A 19552-nucleotide genomic window follows, 5' to 3' on the forward strand; every position below is an offset into this window, starting at 1 on the left:
AAAAAAACCGAATGTGTGATGTATGACTTAATACAGCTGAATAAAACACCCTTGTGTGTTAAAACAGTCCTTATGGATATATATTTGTGAAAATATTTGAAAAACTAATTGAGAATCACATGGAATTTAGCTAACAATTTTGTCCCTAATCAGCTGGCCACCACTGTATATAATTATTACTTACTACTGAAATCCTTGCAAGGCAAGATCAAGGGTGTCAAAGAGAGCAACAATAGGAGTAAGTAAAATGCAGTCAATTAGTTTAGTGTGCGTGTTGAAGTGTGTGGGTGTAGGGTGGTTGGGTATGTACACGAGTACGTTTATGTATGTCAGCACCAAGAGTATTAAAAGAAAAAAGTTAATGGAGCATACACACAGCTTTATATAAACTGCAAATGTTCAACACACCTTAATGAATATACTATAGACACATGCATGTGAACTTAAAATGATGATGAATATTGAGGTGGCCCTTATTTTGCACTTTTTGGATGCATCGAAAGCAACCAGGTGTAAAATTTTATTATGTCATCTTAAAACCAAATGCTGACCCACTTCATTAAAAGCACGCCTAATTTTAGTTTTAATATTCGCAAAGTACAAAACAAAATAATTTCTATTTATATGGGCAATTCCATGAGAATCGCTACCACGACTAAAAAAACAAAAACCCTTGAATCATTTTTTCAAGATGATTTGAATAGAAGAAAATAATAAAATGTTAGTATGTGAAAGTATTTAGATCATATTACAATATTTTAAAGATCATATTACAACATTTTAAATAATAATAGTTTAAACTGATTATATTTAATTTTTTAATGTTTTAGGCTAAAATTGCGGCGAAAACTGGCTCCCAATTAGCTTGTACATAGTACGAAATAGATTTGACTCTGATTGTTTTTTTGCTATTGTCAAATTGTTTATTGAAACCGACAAAAGTCTACATACGACCATTATTTTCGTAACTCGCGGACTTCTAAACCATAATAAGTATAAGTAATGATGTAGTTTTATTTCAAATGCCTTTTTAGTAATATAACAAAAAAATATCGCTAAATTTGTAATTACTTAATTAAAACTATTATTCACAAAAACTTAAAAAAATATGTTGACAAAAGTCTACATACGATCTGTACACTAAACAAACATTTTTCAGCGAATACAAATTTTCATTAAATTCAATATTTCGTTGGGCCACCACGGGCATCTACAAGCGTCTGAGCATCGAAATAACTAAATTTTACAGTTCTGCGGACTTTATATTTTGACATACTTCTGGAAGCTTCTCCTTTAACATTGGTTCACAAGTAAGATGTTTTCGGATCTTCCGTTGTAGAATCTCCCACACGTACTCAATAACATTTAAGTCCGGGCTTTGAGGTGATATGTACAATTGTCGTGGGCATGGCAGAGTAGCCAATTTTTGACAATTTGAGACGTATGTTTGGGATCGTTATCTTGCTGAAAAATCCAACTTTAATTAAGAGTTAAAATATCAACCGGTGCTCTCAAATTTCACAAATCAATAATCACAAACTTCCCACTCCAGAAGCAGCGACAGTACCCCAAACCATCACAATGCCACCACCATGCTTAACTGTAGCAAGTAAGTTTTTCGGATCCATTGCTATATTTGTTTTGCGCCATACTTTATCTCTCCCATCACTTCCAAATATGTTATACTTCAACTCATTAGTGAACAAAACTGGTTTCCAGAATTCCATGTCCTTTTCAAAGTGCTTTTGGGTGAATTCCAAATGAAGTTTGCGATCCGTTCGCTAATTTACGAGGAGTTCTGCCATTATTATTTAAGGTTCTTTGCATTTGTCGTGGATGAACAATAACTTCTGATCTTGTTGCGAGTTCTTTGGCCAATTTTGTGGTATTTACTTTTGAGTTTTTGTTGACTTCCTTTAAAATGAAGATTACATCTCAACGATGTAGCTTCTTTGGGCGACCACTTCGCAGCTTGTTTTTAACTCTATCAGTGTTTTCAAAGTTACTGAATATTGTTTGAAATGTAGACTTAATAAATTGCATGCTTATCTGTTAGTATTCAAAAAAAAAAAACCAGGACATGCTGTGGTCGTATGTAGACTTTTGTCAATGTTTTTTTATTGTTTTTTATGAATAATTTTGCAAATTTACATTACAACTACATTTTTTTGGTGCATAGCAATAAAAATAGATTTCAAATAAGACTTATGTCGACCACTGTATATTTTCTATTAATTTTTTAGTTTTTGTATACATCTATTTACAGAATATATGTATATTGTTTTATTATAAGAAAAAAATCTGTCACGTACGGTATGTCACGTACAATATTAAATTTTATTTATTATAAAATTATCCAAAGATTGTTTTTATTTAAGTACGACGGATAGTAAAGGAAAAATATTTTGTTTAGTGTAAGAAATTAAAAGAAAACATAACGCCTCTCACGAATCGAATATTTTCGCATATTTCTACATGTACCTCAAAATGAGTTCCGTTTTATGTCACGTACGATATACCCTTATTTCGCTCAATATTTTGGACAACAATATTTCGATAGAACTTTTTATTTAAATATAGTACCCTCTGAATGGAACAAAAAGACGAAATTATTTTTCAGATACTCATATTTTTGCAAAATCTACTCCACTCTAGAGGCGTACAAATGTCACGTACGATGATATGGAATTGCCCATATGGGGAATTTCATATCAAGTGAACCAACTTTTGAATTCGATGTCTTCCGATCGGCATGCACCTAGGTAAGTGCTATTGGATAGTAATTCAGACACAATTTTTCAACAAGTTAGAGGCGGTCAAAATTTGAAATTTTTACCAAACAGGTTTTTTTATCTCAAGAATGTAACTTATTACAATGTTCTTAGCAAAATGTGTCCCAAATTGTTTAGATAGCTATTTCTTCAATCTTTCGAAAAAATTAAAAATTTTTTAAATTTTTTTCCCGAAATCAACAACTTTTTTGAAATTTTTTTTATCAATAAATAGAAATTCAGAAAATCAATCTAATATTGAGAAGACACAAACTGAAAATTACGCAGTAACATAAAAAAGAACGAAATAAATATTCAGAGCTCTTTACCGAGTTCAATTTTTTTAAATATGTCCTATCCAAGGTAAAATTGTACGCTTAAAACGATGGCGATATCATTTTAAAAAAAAATTTTTTGGGTTGTTAGACGACTTAACCTACCTACTAAAAAAACCTCAAAACAAAAGTTGAGAAAAAGTCAAAAACTTTAAATTTGTGCCCCTCGAAATTTATGTGTTTGAAATCGGGCCACCCTGGTCCATATGGGGCATAGAGTTCCACCATTAGTCTGTTTGTAAACATCGGTAAACCACACTCGGCATTATCTTGCCACTATGTCTGAAACATATGAAAAAATCATATAAACCTTAAAAATATCCTTTTTATGCTCACCGAAGACTGAACTCAGAACAACAATTTTCCTAAATGGTCTTCTCAAATAAACGAAATCTTTAGTTTCGTTAGAAACATCGATACCTTGTTTATACTCAATATAAACGGGTTACCCTAATATACATATTAGGGTATTCAATCGATTAACCGTTAATCGGTTAACCGATTAATTTTTGACGGTTAACTGTTCGAATAATTTGAAATTGCCGATTTTCAAATAACAAATAAACCGATTAATTTGTGTCGATTAACCGATTAAACGAAATTCCTTTTTTTGCACTTTAAATTTTTTTTGTATTTATTTCTCCATTTGAATTCAAATACAAATTTCAAATTAAAATTAGATATTTTTTGAACATCCAATAAACATGTTTAGTGAGTATGTATAACAACTGACATATTTAATTTACATGTATTTGAAACTTTTTTTGTATTTACATGTATAGACGAAACTTTTTTTTGAAATGAGTCTTTTATCATAACTGAACGAAACTATTAAATTAATCAATATCTAAAACAATCCAAAATATACAAGAGAGAGTTTTTTCCAAGAAAAGTTTTATTAAATCTAAAGAAAAAAATCGTTTAAATTATATTCTTTTTATAAAAGATTATTTCAGAAGATCTCACTAAAACTATAAAAAACTCACACATCGCTCACACATCAAAAAAAGTCGTTTCGAGAAAAACATCTTTGAATATTTTATGACATTTTACTATTTCTTAAATAAATTTTCAACAAGTCATGCGATTTCAGAAATTTAAATAGGAGATTTTAATATCTTTCTAACCCCCATTAACACGAAGTCTGGTTATGCCTTAACTAATAGTTATACTGCCGGTTAAAATTATTTTTATATGAAAACTGTCAGTATAACTATTAGTTAAAACATAACCAGACTTCGTGTTATTGGGGGTAACCTGTATTTAACCCATATTTTTACTTATCAAATATACGAGAAAACATGAATTTTTACAATGTTTACAACAAAAAAACACCCTCACACAAAAAATAATTTATTTTTTTGAAAACTGATAAAACTATATGAAAGATTATAGAACAGCGCATATTTTGTATTACTCAGTTCAATAAACACGGATTTTGAGTAATGATGTTGCAGCAAATAGGCGATATGTTTACAAAAATGATCTCAAATACCTTATTTGCCATTTTGTATGTTTTTGTAAACAAAATTCGTTGCTGTATTTTCAATTTGAAATGAAAATATAAATTATTCGGTTAATCGAATAATTTTAAATTAACCGATTATTAACCGATTAAATCTAAACCTCGATTAATTATTTGCTCGATTAACCGATTAAACCAGAAACCCGATTAATTGAATACCCTAATACATATATACATGCAACAAAAATATATATGAATAAGGTTGAGTTTGTAGCTGTTGTATGTATTCATTATAAATAAAAATTAAATTATACTTAGGTGGCAATAATGATAATAAAACTGCAAAGCAAATGAGGTTTTCTTTAATTATACTGAAAATAGAGTTACGAAATAGAAAAAGAAATAAAAATGAATCAGTTAAAGGTGACAAAGTAATGAAAAGAGATTGTAGGTTTAAAGCAGACAATTAAAAGTTTTACAATAAGTATTTTAGAAATCTCTGCAATTAAAAATTTGTAGAAAACATAATTAAGCAAATAATATTGTTAAGGGTTTAAAAATGCTAAAATATTATTATTATTTTAAATCTTAGTTGTCTTTAAAACTACAAAGTTACTGCTTCATCATGTATCAATCGATTTTTAATATTTAATCTATATTTTGTTCTGCGAGTAAAAGCGTCAGAGTCTTAAATGTGCCGAAACTCACACAAGATTTGAAACAAAAAGTAGTCTGACAGCTGACTGTTTAATTTTTGTTAGCTAGAGGACAATGCGTGTTCATTGTTGAATAATATTTAAAAAAAATTTCGAACAAAATCGTCCTAAGCAATGAACCAACCACATTTGCATCTTGATAACTTTGTTAATCGTCAAAATTGTCACAATTCAGTTTCAGATCACCCATATTTCGGCGATCAGAACTTGCCACCTACATCGTGTAATCTATTTTTATGGGATTATTTAAAGTCAATGCCAACAAGTCCATAACCATCCCACAGTGGTTTAAAAACATTTTTTTTTGGAAATAATTCGGTGTCTGGGGAACTATTGGAGGCATTGCACATAGGTCTGGCAAACCACATTTTTTGGCCAAAACTCAAAACTCTTTTTCCTATATTTGTTGTTAGGATGTAGTAGCAAACACTTCAGATAAACAAAAAAAATATTTTGTTTTTACAAACTTCAATTAACCGTTATTCTATGAAGGGAGAAAGTTCAATGTTTTAAGTGCAGTGGTAAACTGAAACACGTGGTGTAATTTTTTGTTTTCTTTGAGTCACATATTACACGAAAATAAATAAACTTTTTAAGTCAGTTAGTTATGTTAGAAATTACATAAAAAACTTTCATAACCTAAAAATCAGTGATTTTAACTTTTTATAAAAAAAAAATAGTATATAACTTATATAATTTCAACCGATTTCAACCAACCAAAAACGCACAAAATTACAGTGATATTTTGTGCTTAGGAATCATCCATAACTTTCTGCTAGTTTTTGCTTATTTTTAAGAAATTAATTTTTGTTTCAGGATACTTTTAATTAAAAAATTGTGATTTACTCAGAATTTGGCAGAGTGGAAGTAAAAAACAAAAAAAAAATTAAATTATTAAAAACTTAAAAAAAATTATGTTTTTTGTTATTAATTGTATCATTTGTATGAATTTATATATATAAGTGAATATTTTAGTTTTGGCCAAAAAAAGTGGGTCGCCAGACCTATGTGCATTGTTACGAAATTTCATACGCTTTGAGCTGAGGTGTTTTCGAGTTGATATACGTTTGTTCAGATTCCTAGCGCTAATGGGGGCCAGTACGTAGCCCCTCAAAGTTAGCCACCTCGGGTCTCAAATTTTTTAAAAAAATCGCTAAAAATCCATTTATACTCCGAATAAGCTGAAATTTTGAATATAAATAGTCATTGAGAAGATCTACAAAAAATATGCTTACAAGTGTAGGTTATCTCTATTAGTTTTTGGCGATTTTTTTTAAAAAATTTGAGACCCGAGGTGACCTATTTTGAGGGGCTACCTACTGACCCCCATTAGCGCAAGGAATCTGAATATCAACTCGAAAACACCTCATCTAAAACCATATGAAATTTCGTAATAATATCTCCAACAGTTCCCAAGATACCGAATTATTTCCAAAAAAAAGGTTTCTAAACCACTTTGATAATTCTTCTGGGTTTGTTAATTGACTAGCTAGCTATGGATGGCTGCGTTTGTGTTTTGATATGTGCAGTGAATTGCTAGCTTCAAACGTATCAGTTGCACACGGTACAAGTTCCCTGTGATAGTCTGTTGAACAGCTTATAATTGATAGAACCATTTTGCTGCCAACAAATACAGAGAATTACCATAGCGCCATGGATATTTCGCTGAGCTTCACATACGATATCTTTTGGTTAATGTAATGTATCCATTTTCAATGCATGTAATGATTCGGTGTAAAAATTATTTGCTTTTATAGCGTTCAAGCTTAATTTCGGTCATGTAAAATCGTTTTTCAATTAGGTTAATATGCTAATTTATTTCTTCAGAAATATGTATATAAACTTGAATATCTTGTATAAAATCCTTAACATTTTACATATTTTTGTATACTTACAGAATTCACCTTAAAGACTCTACTAAAGAAATGATTTATTTTAAACTCAAATAAAATGAAATTTGTCAATACCTGGCTATAAATACTATACAACAACAACAAAAACTTCTAACAGCCGGAATACGTGCTTCTTCTGCTCCCACTATAATACACTGCAATGCTAGTTTAACAACTTCAACTAAACTGATTGACATTTTAAACTAAAATATAAAACTAATGTTCAACTAAAGTTTTCAGCTAAGCCAGCAAAACATCATTTGTGTCACAAATATTGACAAAAAAAATAGAACAAGACACAAACTGTAAAGCAGAAACAGAAAAGTCTAAAGAAGAATAATAATGTTCTGGTTCTGGTATCAATATCTGGCATCTTTACGATGATGGTAAATGTTATGGCTGGCGGGCATACAGCAACGTCTTTGTTACATCAGTGTAATTTAAACAACTATCAACTATTTTATGGGCCAACACAAGAACAACTAACAATATTGTCATTATTTGGAGCAGCAATAACGTTGGCGGTAGTTGCAAATAGAAAAGTTTTAGAAATTGTAGACAGCAGTGAGAAACGCTGGAAATTAAGAGGCATCTTTTGTGCGAAAAAAACATTTAAAAAATGGATAAAAATTATATAAATTTAACAAGTGTAGATAAAAGTAATTGTAATTCATGGTTACAACAGACGACCAACAACAAACTACTGCTATTACTGGTAAGTTTTTGAAATATAACTAATATTCATTTAAATAATTAACTAAAGTATAAGTCTAATTATACGCTACACTACCATAGTGGTTAGGGTATATTGGATTAGTGCGTATGTTTGCAATGTGAAAATAAATTGTCCTCGCACCCAGCTTAGAGTATACCAGTCTGTCATTTTCTGTCGATTGAGTGATGTCCGTCCTTCCGTCTGTCCGTCCATATTAACCTTGCAATCAAACTACAGGTCGCAATTTCAAATTCATTAGTTCCTTTAGCTCACATAAATAAGTCTTACATAAGCCAAACTCACACTGCCAAATTTGATAACGATTGGCCCATAATTTATCATAGATTCCATATAAGGACCTCTTTTTTTAAAAATTCCATTATTGAACATATCTCTGAAATATGTTCTATCCAAAAAAAAATTTTTATTCAAATAAAATTCAATACAAATAAGATACATATGTTTTTATGACGATTGGTCCCTAACACTGTGTGTAATTTGTATCATGGAAATATAACCATATACGGACACCAGTACGTGATAAATGACCAACAAAGATAAGACCCGTATCTCCCAGTTCTGCCCAAATTCATGCACTTTTTTATGGGTGTCATTTTCTCAGGATCATATCTTGCAAGCAGTTCGGAATTTTGATTTACTCTCTGAGGGAAAGTTGTAGCCCTTGTCGTAGAGAACAAAAATTGTTTAAATTTTTTTGCGATTTTGACAATTTTTGTTCTCTATGATAAGGGCTACAACTTTGCCTCAGACAGTAAATCAAAATTCCGAACTATTTGCAAGATATGAGCCTTAGAAAATTATCAGTTTTTTGCAAAAATTACACCGAGGTCCCAAATCTTTGGGTCTTTTATCACGTAGTCGTGTATATTAGTCGCAGCTCCTATATACATTTTTAAATAAAATAGTTTTAATCATCGATGAAAGGAATGATATGGACAAACCAAAAAAAATTTCAAATCGTGGAAACAGACTTTAAGCGTCCATTTTTTTTGAAATAATATCAGAAACCGCAACTTTTCAACGAAAAGGTTTTTTTGGTTTATATACTCGATATGGTCGGACTTTTATTATTTTACTCTACCTTTCATAGCACCTCAGTATACTCAGTTTGTTATTAAAGTAATCTCCCTAAAAAATAAGATAAAGAGAAAAGACAATCTCTTAAAAATGCAATTTATCAATGAAAGAATGACTAACAAAAACATGAATGAAAAAATAAAATATTTAGTTCAATTCAATGGGAATAGATAGAAATAATGTTTGTTTTATCAAGTGCTACAAATATTTGTTATAAAATGAACTTTTTCTTGTTTTGCAAGGAGGTGGGTGTGTTTGTATTTGCTGTAGATTTTTCACCTTGAGTTTTAGCTCTCGTTGTGTGCTGATTCAAGTGCAATTTAATTTTCTTTTTTTTTTCCATCCTCCATCTACTACCTTTTTACTCAATGAAATCATTAATATTTTGTAAGTTGCCTCCTTTAAAATAGATTTGTAAGCAGAGGGGCATAAGTGTATTTATTGGGATTTAAATTGATGGATTGTGCAGGTATATTATTACTTAGAAACTAAATAGTTCAGTCAAGTAGGGATAAATTCTTGATTGTCTTGAATTGAATTATCTTAAAACTATGTCTTAAATTAAATATTATAATAAATTTTGTATAATTTCTCTTGCCACTTAACTAGCAGTAATAAAGAATAATAAAGTACCATTAAAAGGCAACATTAAAATAAATAAGAAATTTCATTAATTTCTCTTTTTAAGAGCTACAACTACACTTAGGAAAATCCTCAGCTAATTTCATGTTTATCACAAACAAGAATAAAGAGCTATGGAGATGTGACATAACAAAACTATTATTTGTAACCGGCCCAACCAGTTTTTTTACACTTAAATTTACTTCAAATATTAAGTTAGAAAACTGTTATACTCTCCACCACCAAAACACTCTCATGTTCAAAGTACATACCTGAAATCATTAAAACTCACTCCAAAATATTTTTCCTAGTATGGTATTGAAAATCAGCAAAATGGAGCTAGTGGAACCAGAGTTCTGGATAAAAATGTGAGACAACCTCAAACGAATTTGATAATTTTCACATATTTTTTCATATGACAATTAAGGGACAAACTCGTCCCCATACAAATTTCTTCCTGAAATATATGCAAAATTCAGCAAAAATAAATCACAATACCAAATTGTTTGAGGATAGTAAATTTTTTTTCATATCCCCCATGTAAAGATCACCTCCGAAAATCACTTGAAAGATTGTTATCAGAATTCAAATTCAATGTATGTAATCCCCATATATACGAAAATCTCTGTACCGAATTTTATGAATAATTAATCTTCAGAAACATCTAAAATAGATCAATATGGAAACAAAATTTTACACGGATCAGTAATTTGTATTCAAAAATCATACTGGTTTTGATTAATAACGCACTGCCCCACAGAATCAAAACAATGTTGGCAATAAATCTGGCATTTCTGAACGGCTATTTCGATCGGAATAAAATTTGACATGGGCGTAGCCAGGGAGAACACGAGTTCAAACTATTAAAATGGAGCCTACAATTATTCCAGGGCCTGCTCTATAGGGGCTCCAAGTAGGATACCTTCGACATGTAAATTTTTAAATACGTGCCATTTTTTTGATTTTTGATTTTCGATTTCAAAGATTTTTATATTTTTGGAAAGCTCTCACTTAGTTCTTGAAAAAAATGCTTGCTATTTATCTCTTATAATTTCCGAGTTGTAGGCATTTCAAAATTGAAATTTTAAACTTTTTCCGCTTTTTTTAAATTTAGGCCGTACTTTTGGACCGAATGGATTTGAATTTTTGTTAGTTAGACAACTAATTACCAATAATATACAATGGATTTCAGATCAATATCGGTTAGGAATAAAAAAATGAACGATTTTCAATTTAAAAATTCAAAAAATAGTAGATTTTTGTTGTTTTTTAACAATTTTTTTTTTTTGTTTTTTAAAATTATTAGTGAAAAACAAGTAAGAGAGCTATATTTGGCTGTGCCGAATATTATATAGCCTTTTTTAATTTTTTTTTCCAAATTTTAAAATTTTTTTTTTTCATTTTTAAAAAATTAAAAAATTGAATTTATGGGAAAAAAATTTTTTGGATGAAAAAAAAAATTATGCTTAAAATATATTTTTCCCGATTTGACCCATTGTAGGTCCAACTTATGGTGTTTTCTTTTCTGACACAAAATGTTGCCTATATATTTTGTACCATTTATTAAATGTTACCCATACCCTCATAATGTGTTGCATTTTTAACGATACACAGTGGGGCAGAATCGAAATTTTTTGGAAATAAATCTGGCATTTCTAAACGGCTGGTCCGATCGGGATAAAATTAGGAATTGGGTATAGCCAAGGAGTATTCGAGTTTAAGTTATTAAAATGGGCCCTACAAATAATCCAGGGACGGCGCTATGGGGGCTCAAAGTAGGGTACCTTCGACATGTACAATTTTTTTGTTTCCCATCCGATTTCAAAGAATTTTATATTTTTGGAAAGCAAAAAAAACATTCTTGCGTGTGCTATTTATCTCTTATAATTTTCTAGTTATAGGCATTTCAAAATTGAAATTTTAAAATTTTGCCATACCTTGGTCTGCTTTTTTAAAAATATAGGGCGCACTTTTGGACCGAATGGACTTGAATTTTTTTTGTTAGTTAGACAACTAAATTACGAACAACATACAAAAGATTTCAGAGCAATATCAATTACGAATCCAAAAATAACAGATTTTCAATTTAAAAATTCAAAAAATAGTATATTTTTGCTGTTTTTTGGACAAAAAGGTGACATAACTCTTTTTTTATTAAAAAAAAACTTTCTTTTAGAACATATAACAATTTTATGTTTTTCTATAAAGCTTCTTTACGGAGAACATTTTGGTATAAAAAATATGTCCATGTCGGCCCTACGTCCTTTGGAAATTGACCTATTTTTTTTATCAAAATTTCAACTTTGGGCCAAATGTTCTAAAATCCTAAAGCTGGGATCAGAAATCGGAAAGCAGTTTTGTAAACCCTGATGTGTTTCCTATTTATCCCTAAAGTATTTTCCCAGCCCCGAAGGAAATGTGGACCCTATGGACAAAATTGTAAAAAATACCATTTTTGGGATTTTCGCTCAAATTTTTAGGAATTGCGGGATTCCCTTTGACCTTTTGACAAGGTTTTTTACACCTTGTTAGTTAGAATGAGAAACTTAAAAAACTCTGAATATTTCATTGAGTGTCGTTAATAAATAAAGATTTTATTACATATTACATATTCATTGAGTTTCTAAAACTAAAATTTATATCAAAATTTTAATAGGATTGCAAATATTAGGAACAATTTGATCCACATTTATTCCGAGCTAAATTTTTTTGTTTAGATAAGTTAATTTTTGGTCTTACAAAAAAAATTTCAAGTCAATATATCAATTAGATTCAAAAATATGCCACTTAAAAACTCCGTCCTTGAAAAATATTGCACTTTTTCATACTAAAGAATTTGTATAAATTTTCTTAATGTGACTGAGTCAGAACCAATGATTTGTGTTGAATAAAATATTAAGAAAATTTATAAAAAAATTTTAGTATGAAAAAGTGCAATATTTTTGAAGGACGGAGTTTCAAAGTGGCATATTTTTGAATCTAATTGAGATATTGAATTTTTTTTATTTAAAAATATAAAATTCTTTGAAATCGGATGGGAAACAAAAAAATGGCACGTGTTTAAAAATGTTACATGTCGAAGGTACCCTACTTTGAGCCCCCATAGCGCCGCCCCTGGATTATTTTAATAACTTAAACTCCAATACTCCTTGGCTACACCCAACTCAAATTTTTTCCCGATCGGACCAGCCGTTTAGAAATACCAGATTTATTTCCAAAAAATTTCGATTCTGCCCCACTGTGCGATAGAACAAAAATCATTACCATTTATGCAATTTTCTTTTATGTAGCTTCGAAATATTACAAAACTATACTTTTTGCTTACATACAAAGTGGTGCATTTCTAACCCTTTGATAAAATTGAGGGTGAAACATGTAGCACATATTCAGGGTTTTATGGTAACATAATTAGAAAAGAAAGAACACAAAGAAGGGTAAAATGCAGAAAAAATGCATCATTTATGCCAGAAAAGAAAACACCATTACTATAGCCCTATATACATCGTTGCAATTGAATATCTATCATTAGATACCCATATTGTCTATATTAATGACTTAGTAATAAAGATATAGATAAAAATAGGCCAAAAATCTAGGTTGTCCTGGTATTTTCCTTATATCTCAGGCATTTGTGGACCGATGTTGTCGATTTTTAATAGCTACCAAGCCGGAAGAATTCCCGATATATTGATGTATGAACATGTAAGTTATTTAGGGACTACGGAAAGTTGATTTCATCATAGAGACTGACAGACGGACATGGCTATATCGACTTCGCTATCTATAACGATCTAGAATATATATTTTGTGGGGTCGCCAGTGAAATATGTAGAAATTACAAACTAAATGACAAACTTATATATACCCTTGCCACTCATGGTGATGGGTATAAAAAGTAGTAAATAAGAAATGAAAGACAAGTTCTAAGAAAAAGACCTAAGTCCATCAAGAAATACAAACTAAGCAATAGAAAAAACTCTAAGTCCAAAAAACCTTTTATCTCGGCAAATACTAATTTTATCATTTTGCTTTTAATTTTAAGCACATAGAAAACAAAGAAAAATACCAAAAAAAATTGCGTTTACAGAATTCAAAAATATTTGCGCAAAAAAAAGTTTGAATGTTTTTTGTCTCTCCTGTAAAATTTTAAAATATGGAATTAGAGCCTTTGCATATTAAGCCAGTGCTATTACATATTTGTTGAGTTTCAAAATCTTAATAGGATTGTAAATACTAGGAAGAATTTGATCCACAATTATTCCCAACTAATTGTTTTTGTTTAGATAAGTTAATTTTTGATCTTATAAAAGGAGTACTAAAAGTTTGTTTGCTTATAACGAAGTTCTTCTTTGTCAACTGACTTGCTGTTGATAGAACCGTAAAATTCTATGTGTGAAACCTACGTATTTGTACTACGAATTTGTTTTCTCTGTGTAGTTAAGTTACTTAAATTTAATTTCAAGATCTTCGCTTTAAAACCACTTATCAGTGCAAGGCATTAGTTATTCTTTATATGCAAAGAATATTTAAAAAATAAATCACAGCAAATGAATTAAAAATCGAATAAATAAAACAAAACCACCAGCCAACCATATTGACCATTAAATTTACGATGATGGGAAATGAAAATGACCATATTCCACACACAAAGAAACATACAAAAAATTAATGCAAAAAACGGAACTCAAGTTAACACCCCACAATTAAATTAATGGTCTGGATTGTTAAATTCGCATATAAATGAACAAATACAGAGATGAATAAACGAACGAATGAATGAATGAATATGATAAAAAAATAAGATAAATGTTTCACAATTCCATACAGATATACTAACATTCATTAAAATACTGACAGATACCCACTCGAACACACTAGACAATGAAAACAACAAACAAACCAACAAATCGACATTGACTTTTGATATTTTCAATGACTGTTTTCCCACAAGTAGAAAAAATAAAAGGGCTTCATCAGAAATAATCAAACTAGAAAATAAAAATACTCTTCTGTTTTTAACTGCAAGTTAAAGCCAAAGGGTATCATCATATCAATGGTCAAGTATTTACTGGGAAAACTTATGGTGTGTTTTGGTTAAAAGCAAAATAATAAAGAAAAAGTTAAATAAATTTGAGTTATTTTTGCAAAATAAATATATAAATAAATACAAGAAAGTGCTTTGCATAGTATAAAACCATAAGCAAATAAATATACCCTAAGCAATAGAATACTAAAAAATTACAAGATAAATTGAAACAAATAAAGACTTTGGCTAGGGATAAAAAAAGTTGCAATAATTTATATATTTTTCTACCCTCCACCACCATAAGTGATGAATGAGGGGAATACAAAAGTTAGCCATTCCATGTGAAACATTGAAAAATATTCCTTCGAGTCTTAGCAAAGTATATATAAGTATTCTTGATCTTTAATGATTGATCAGTTCATAAAAAATGAGACAAATATAAAAGGAGATTATTTTCTGTCCCGTGACACCTCTGTATACTTTGTGGCTAAAGTAAAGCTATGTATTTGGTGGGACCAAAAGGATCCTATCTAGTATGCTGCTAAAAGGCCAAAAGACCCAAAACAGGTCTTTTGGCCTCGGTATCCATATGTTGCCCGAAAGATGGAAAAAAGTCATTGCTAACAATGCACAGTGGGGCAGAATCAAATTTTTTTTTGGAAATAAATCTGGTATTTCTAAACGGCTGCTTCGCTCAGGATTAAATTTGACGTCGGCGTAGCCAAGGAGTATTCGAGTTTAATTTATTAAAATCGGCCCTACAAATGATCCAGGGGTGGCGCAATGGGAGCTCAAAGTTGGGTATCTTCGACATGTAACATTTTTAAATGCGTGCGATTTTTTAGTTTCCCATCCGATTTCAAAGATTTGTATGTTTTTGGAAAGCGCTAGGTTTGAAAGCCAAGCTTGCGTGTGCTATTTATCTCATAATATACAAACGACTTCAGAGCAAAATCAATTACGGATCCAAAAATAAACGATTTTCAATTTAAAAATTCCAAAAATAGTAGATTTTTGCTGTTTTGTTGGGCGAAAAAAATAAAAAAATTTTTTCTTTAAGAATATATGTATACAAATTTTATGTTTTTCTGTATGCTATCTTTACTGATAACATTTTGTTATAAAAAAACATCGCATATTTTTCGAATATGTCGCCTCTATGCCCTTCGGAAATTGGACTATTTTTTTTATAAAAATTTCAACTTTGGGCCACATGTTCTAAAATTTCAAAGCTGGGATCAAAACACAAAAATGGCGGGTTTAGAAACCTTGATGTGTTCCCTATTTAAATACAAAGTATTTTCCTAGCCTGGAAGGAAATGTGGACCCTATGGGCAAAGTTGTAAAATATTCCATTTTTGGGATTTTCGCTCTAATTTTTTTGGGATTCCCTTTGACCTTTTGACAATTTTTTTACACTTTGTTATTTAGAATGACAAATTTAAAAAACGTTGAAAATTTCATTGAGTTTTGTTAATAAATAAAGATTTTATTACATATTACCATTGGCGTAGATAGGGGGGGTGCTGGGGTGGACAAAACCACCCCAGACTCGCATCTGCCCACCCCAGATAAAAATTTGGAAAGTCGCAGAAGATATTTTTGGATTTGTAGATTGTTCCGTTATGAGATTCCTGTGCCCTAGAACATTAATCATGGGGTTTTTGGAAAACAAAAAGTTAAAAAATATTGCAATGCCAATCGTACAACGGAGCACAGGTAATGTTTGGTTTTTACAAGCTAAAATAAAGGTGTCAAATCTGCAAGCCATTTTGGTTCATTGTTTATCCGACAGGCTAAACTTAATTATTGTGGATTCGTGTTCACACATATCATCAGTGCAAACATTCTTAGCATAGAGGCTTTATGCATTCACTTTTCTAAACCAGAAAATAATAAATAATAATAATAGTCTAGCTACGCTTATGCATATTACGTATTTATTGAGTTTCTAAAACAAATATTTTTATCAAAATTTTAATAGGATTGCAAATATTAGGAATAATTTGATCCACATTTATTCCTAACTAATTGTATTTATTTAGATAAGTTAATTTTTGTATCAATTAGATTCAAAAATCTCAATTAGATTCAAAAATATGCCACTTTAAGGGTATACATAAGTTTATCATTCCGATTGTAATTTCTACATTTTTCATTTGCGACCCCACAAAGTATATATATTCTGGTTCGTTATTGATAGAGAAGTCGATATAGCCATGTCCGTCTGTATGTTGAAATCAACTTTCCGTAGCCCCCAAATAACTAACATACATGATTCATACATTAATATATCGGCAACCGGCTCGGTTGCTATTTAAAATCGACGAAATCGGCACACTCATCGCCGGGATAACCTCGATTTTTGGCCTATTTTTTATCTATATCTGGATTGCTAAGTCACGGATATCCAATGATAGATATTTCAAAGTCCATTGCAACGATGTATATAAGGCTATAGTAAGTTGGACCTACAATGGGTCAAAATCGGGAAAAATATTTTTTAACGCAAATTTTTTTTTTACCAAGAACAAGTTTTTGTTTACATAAAAATATTTAAAAATTTTATTTTAAATATCGGCACAGCCGAATATAGCTTGTTTCATTTCACATGGTTGCAGTTGAGGTGTTTCTCAATTGATTTCCAGTTTTCAGCTTTGTAGGCGAATTTAGGGCCAGTGGGTGGCCCTAATGAGTAGAAATTTAAAATGCTAATAGTCCTTGGGAAGATCTTTAAAAACTAAAAATACACTTGCATCTGTAGGTTAACTCTTTTAGTTCAAGAGATCCCTATAAAAAGTTACACGCATTTAAAGTTGGTACATGTAAAAAGGAAAAGAGAATTTAATTCAAAAGCGTGTTAAGTAAAACTTGACTCACTGAAGCAGACATAATACCCCCTAGAACTATCCAACTTATTATGTGTTATTATAAAAGCTATTATGTGTTATTGAAAGAGCTCCATATTTGTTGATTATTTCACGGTAAATAACGTCGGTACTTTTCTAAAAAAAAAACTTTGTTTTTGGAACACATTTCTTCCGTTTTAGGAATTTCGGTAATTGAAAATAAAAAATGTCAAAAATTAAAATGACATTAACTTAAGGACATTTGTATCTACATTAGTTCTAAATTTTGTTATGATACGTTTTATATTTTTCTGCATGGAAAATCACCATAATCAGCGGCTTACATATAATTGTGTATTTAAGTATTTTTCGGAAGTGGTCTTTATATGGGAGCTATAACCAATTATGGGCCGATCTTTAAACAACTGACCGAGAGAAATTTTAGACCTGAGAGCATCGAAAATCCCAAAAGTGGAAGAATAAAAGTCAACAGCTAGTATTCGTTCAAGTTTGTATGTGTGGCTGTTATAGAGTAGTAACAGAACATGTTTGTTTTACCACTATATCCACTAGTTTGGTTTGGTTTGTTGCTTGTTGTAATATAAGCCACAGTTGTTCGTAATAGTAGTAATGGCATTAAGAGCATGCAGCAACAGCCAAAGTACTTGATGTTTGTTTTTGTACTAAGTACTTAGTATTATTACAAGTCGTTATAATGAAACAGTGGTGTAGTGGTTTGGTTTTCTGCCCCACCACACAGTAAGTGCATAATTTACCACACGCGCCATTGTATACATATGTACATATCGCACATCCAGTTCAAAAGTGACACAACTTAAAATTAATTTGTCGGGTTATATAAAACCGAAAAATGAATTTTATGATTAAACTATGCACAATACGCTTGTTTATCTATACAAAAGATATCAGTGTATTCTGTTGTTGTTAACTGTGGCTAAAAAAAACACTATAAGCTAATTCACAAGGTGTCCTAATTTCAGAACTACTAAAATAATAACATGAAAAAATACGACTGTTGTTAACAACCCCTCATAACTAAGTGTGCTATTTCAAATCTAAATCAGCTGATATAAAATACCGATACAAAATTAAACAATTACAAAAATTTTCTGTTACAATGCCAAGTGAGAAAACTAAAATAATAATTATTTTCTATAGCGTCCATTAAATATTATTCTGCAACCACTTTTACGAAAACAAATAAAAATTTTGTTCAAAAAATAATTGTAAACAAAAACAGCTGATTATCAGAGACCTGTGTCGAACACTTTTATCGGCGGCGGAGGCTTGTGAAAAATAGTATGGCGGTTTTGCTTAATTTTTCGAGACTAGAACTTTTTGACTGCGATTCTTGGTGTCGGCTCCCGAATATTATCAGCGACTCGACGGCTCGGCGCACGGTGGCTTATATCTCAATTTCATCGGCCAAAAGTCCAACTTTTTGTTAACTCCGATTTCAAAAATTTTAATGCCATTCAATAGTAAACACATTGAAACTAAGGTACCCAAAAAAATTATATAAAAATATTGTCAATTGTGTGCGTGATATGCTGTTAAAGTCAAATATTTTATGTCATTTTATAAAAATGTGATTTTTGTAAATTTGATCAGAAGTAAATTATCATTACTCGTAAACTATTATAGATAATTGGATGATTTTTCTTTTGTTATGTTGGTAGGATAATAGTCTTTAAGAGCTGATATGATTTGTCATTGTACCGTTTATACCTGAAGTGTTATTAATTTTTTCTCAGGTACTATATTTTAGCCAAATTTGAATTTCAGTGGAGTAAAAGTGTCAAAAGGGGTAAAACAAATTTTACAACCAGGAGAAAGTCCAAAGTGTCCTCTTTAAGCCTATATATACTTGTTGACCTGTTTTGACCTGTTTGTTGAACACTTTTTTCATTTGAATGAAATTACTCCCAAATTTTTGTTCTATTTTTATTTTATTTGCTCATATGACTGGCGCAAAGTACAAGTCGCAATTTTGAAGATATTGCGATAAAATTTGGTACATAATTTTTTTTGGCACGAGGGCGA

At 30.4% G+C, this 19552-nt stretch overlaps 1 protein-coding gene across 1 annotated transcript in view; it reads left to right on the forward strand.

Annotated features, from left to right (window-relative positions):
* Positions 1 to 7341: 7341 nt before the first annotated feature.
* Positions 7342 to 19552, forward strand: part of Oamb (Octopamine receptor in mushroom bodies) — a 130356-nt gene continuing 118145 nt past the window's right edge. Inside the window, exon 1 of the mRNA XM_065505039.1 lies at positions 7342 to 7894. The gene's annotated coding sequence lies outside the window, so the exon portion shown is untranslated. The remainder of the gene's footprint in view (positions 7895 to 19552) is intronic.

Source organism: Calliphora vicina, chromosome 1, assembly GCF_958450345.1.
Source record: "Calliphora vicina chromosome 1, idCalVici1.1, whole genome shotgun sequence".
Classification (NCBI taxonomy): domain Eukaryota; kingdom Metazoa; phylum Arthropoda; class Insecta; order Diptera; family Calliphoridae; genus Calliphora; species Calliphora vicina.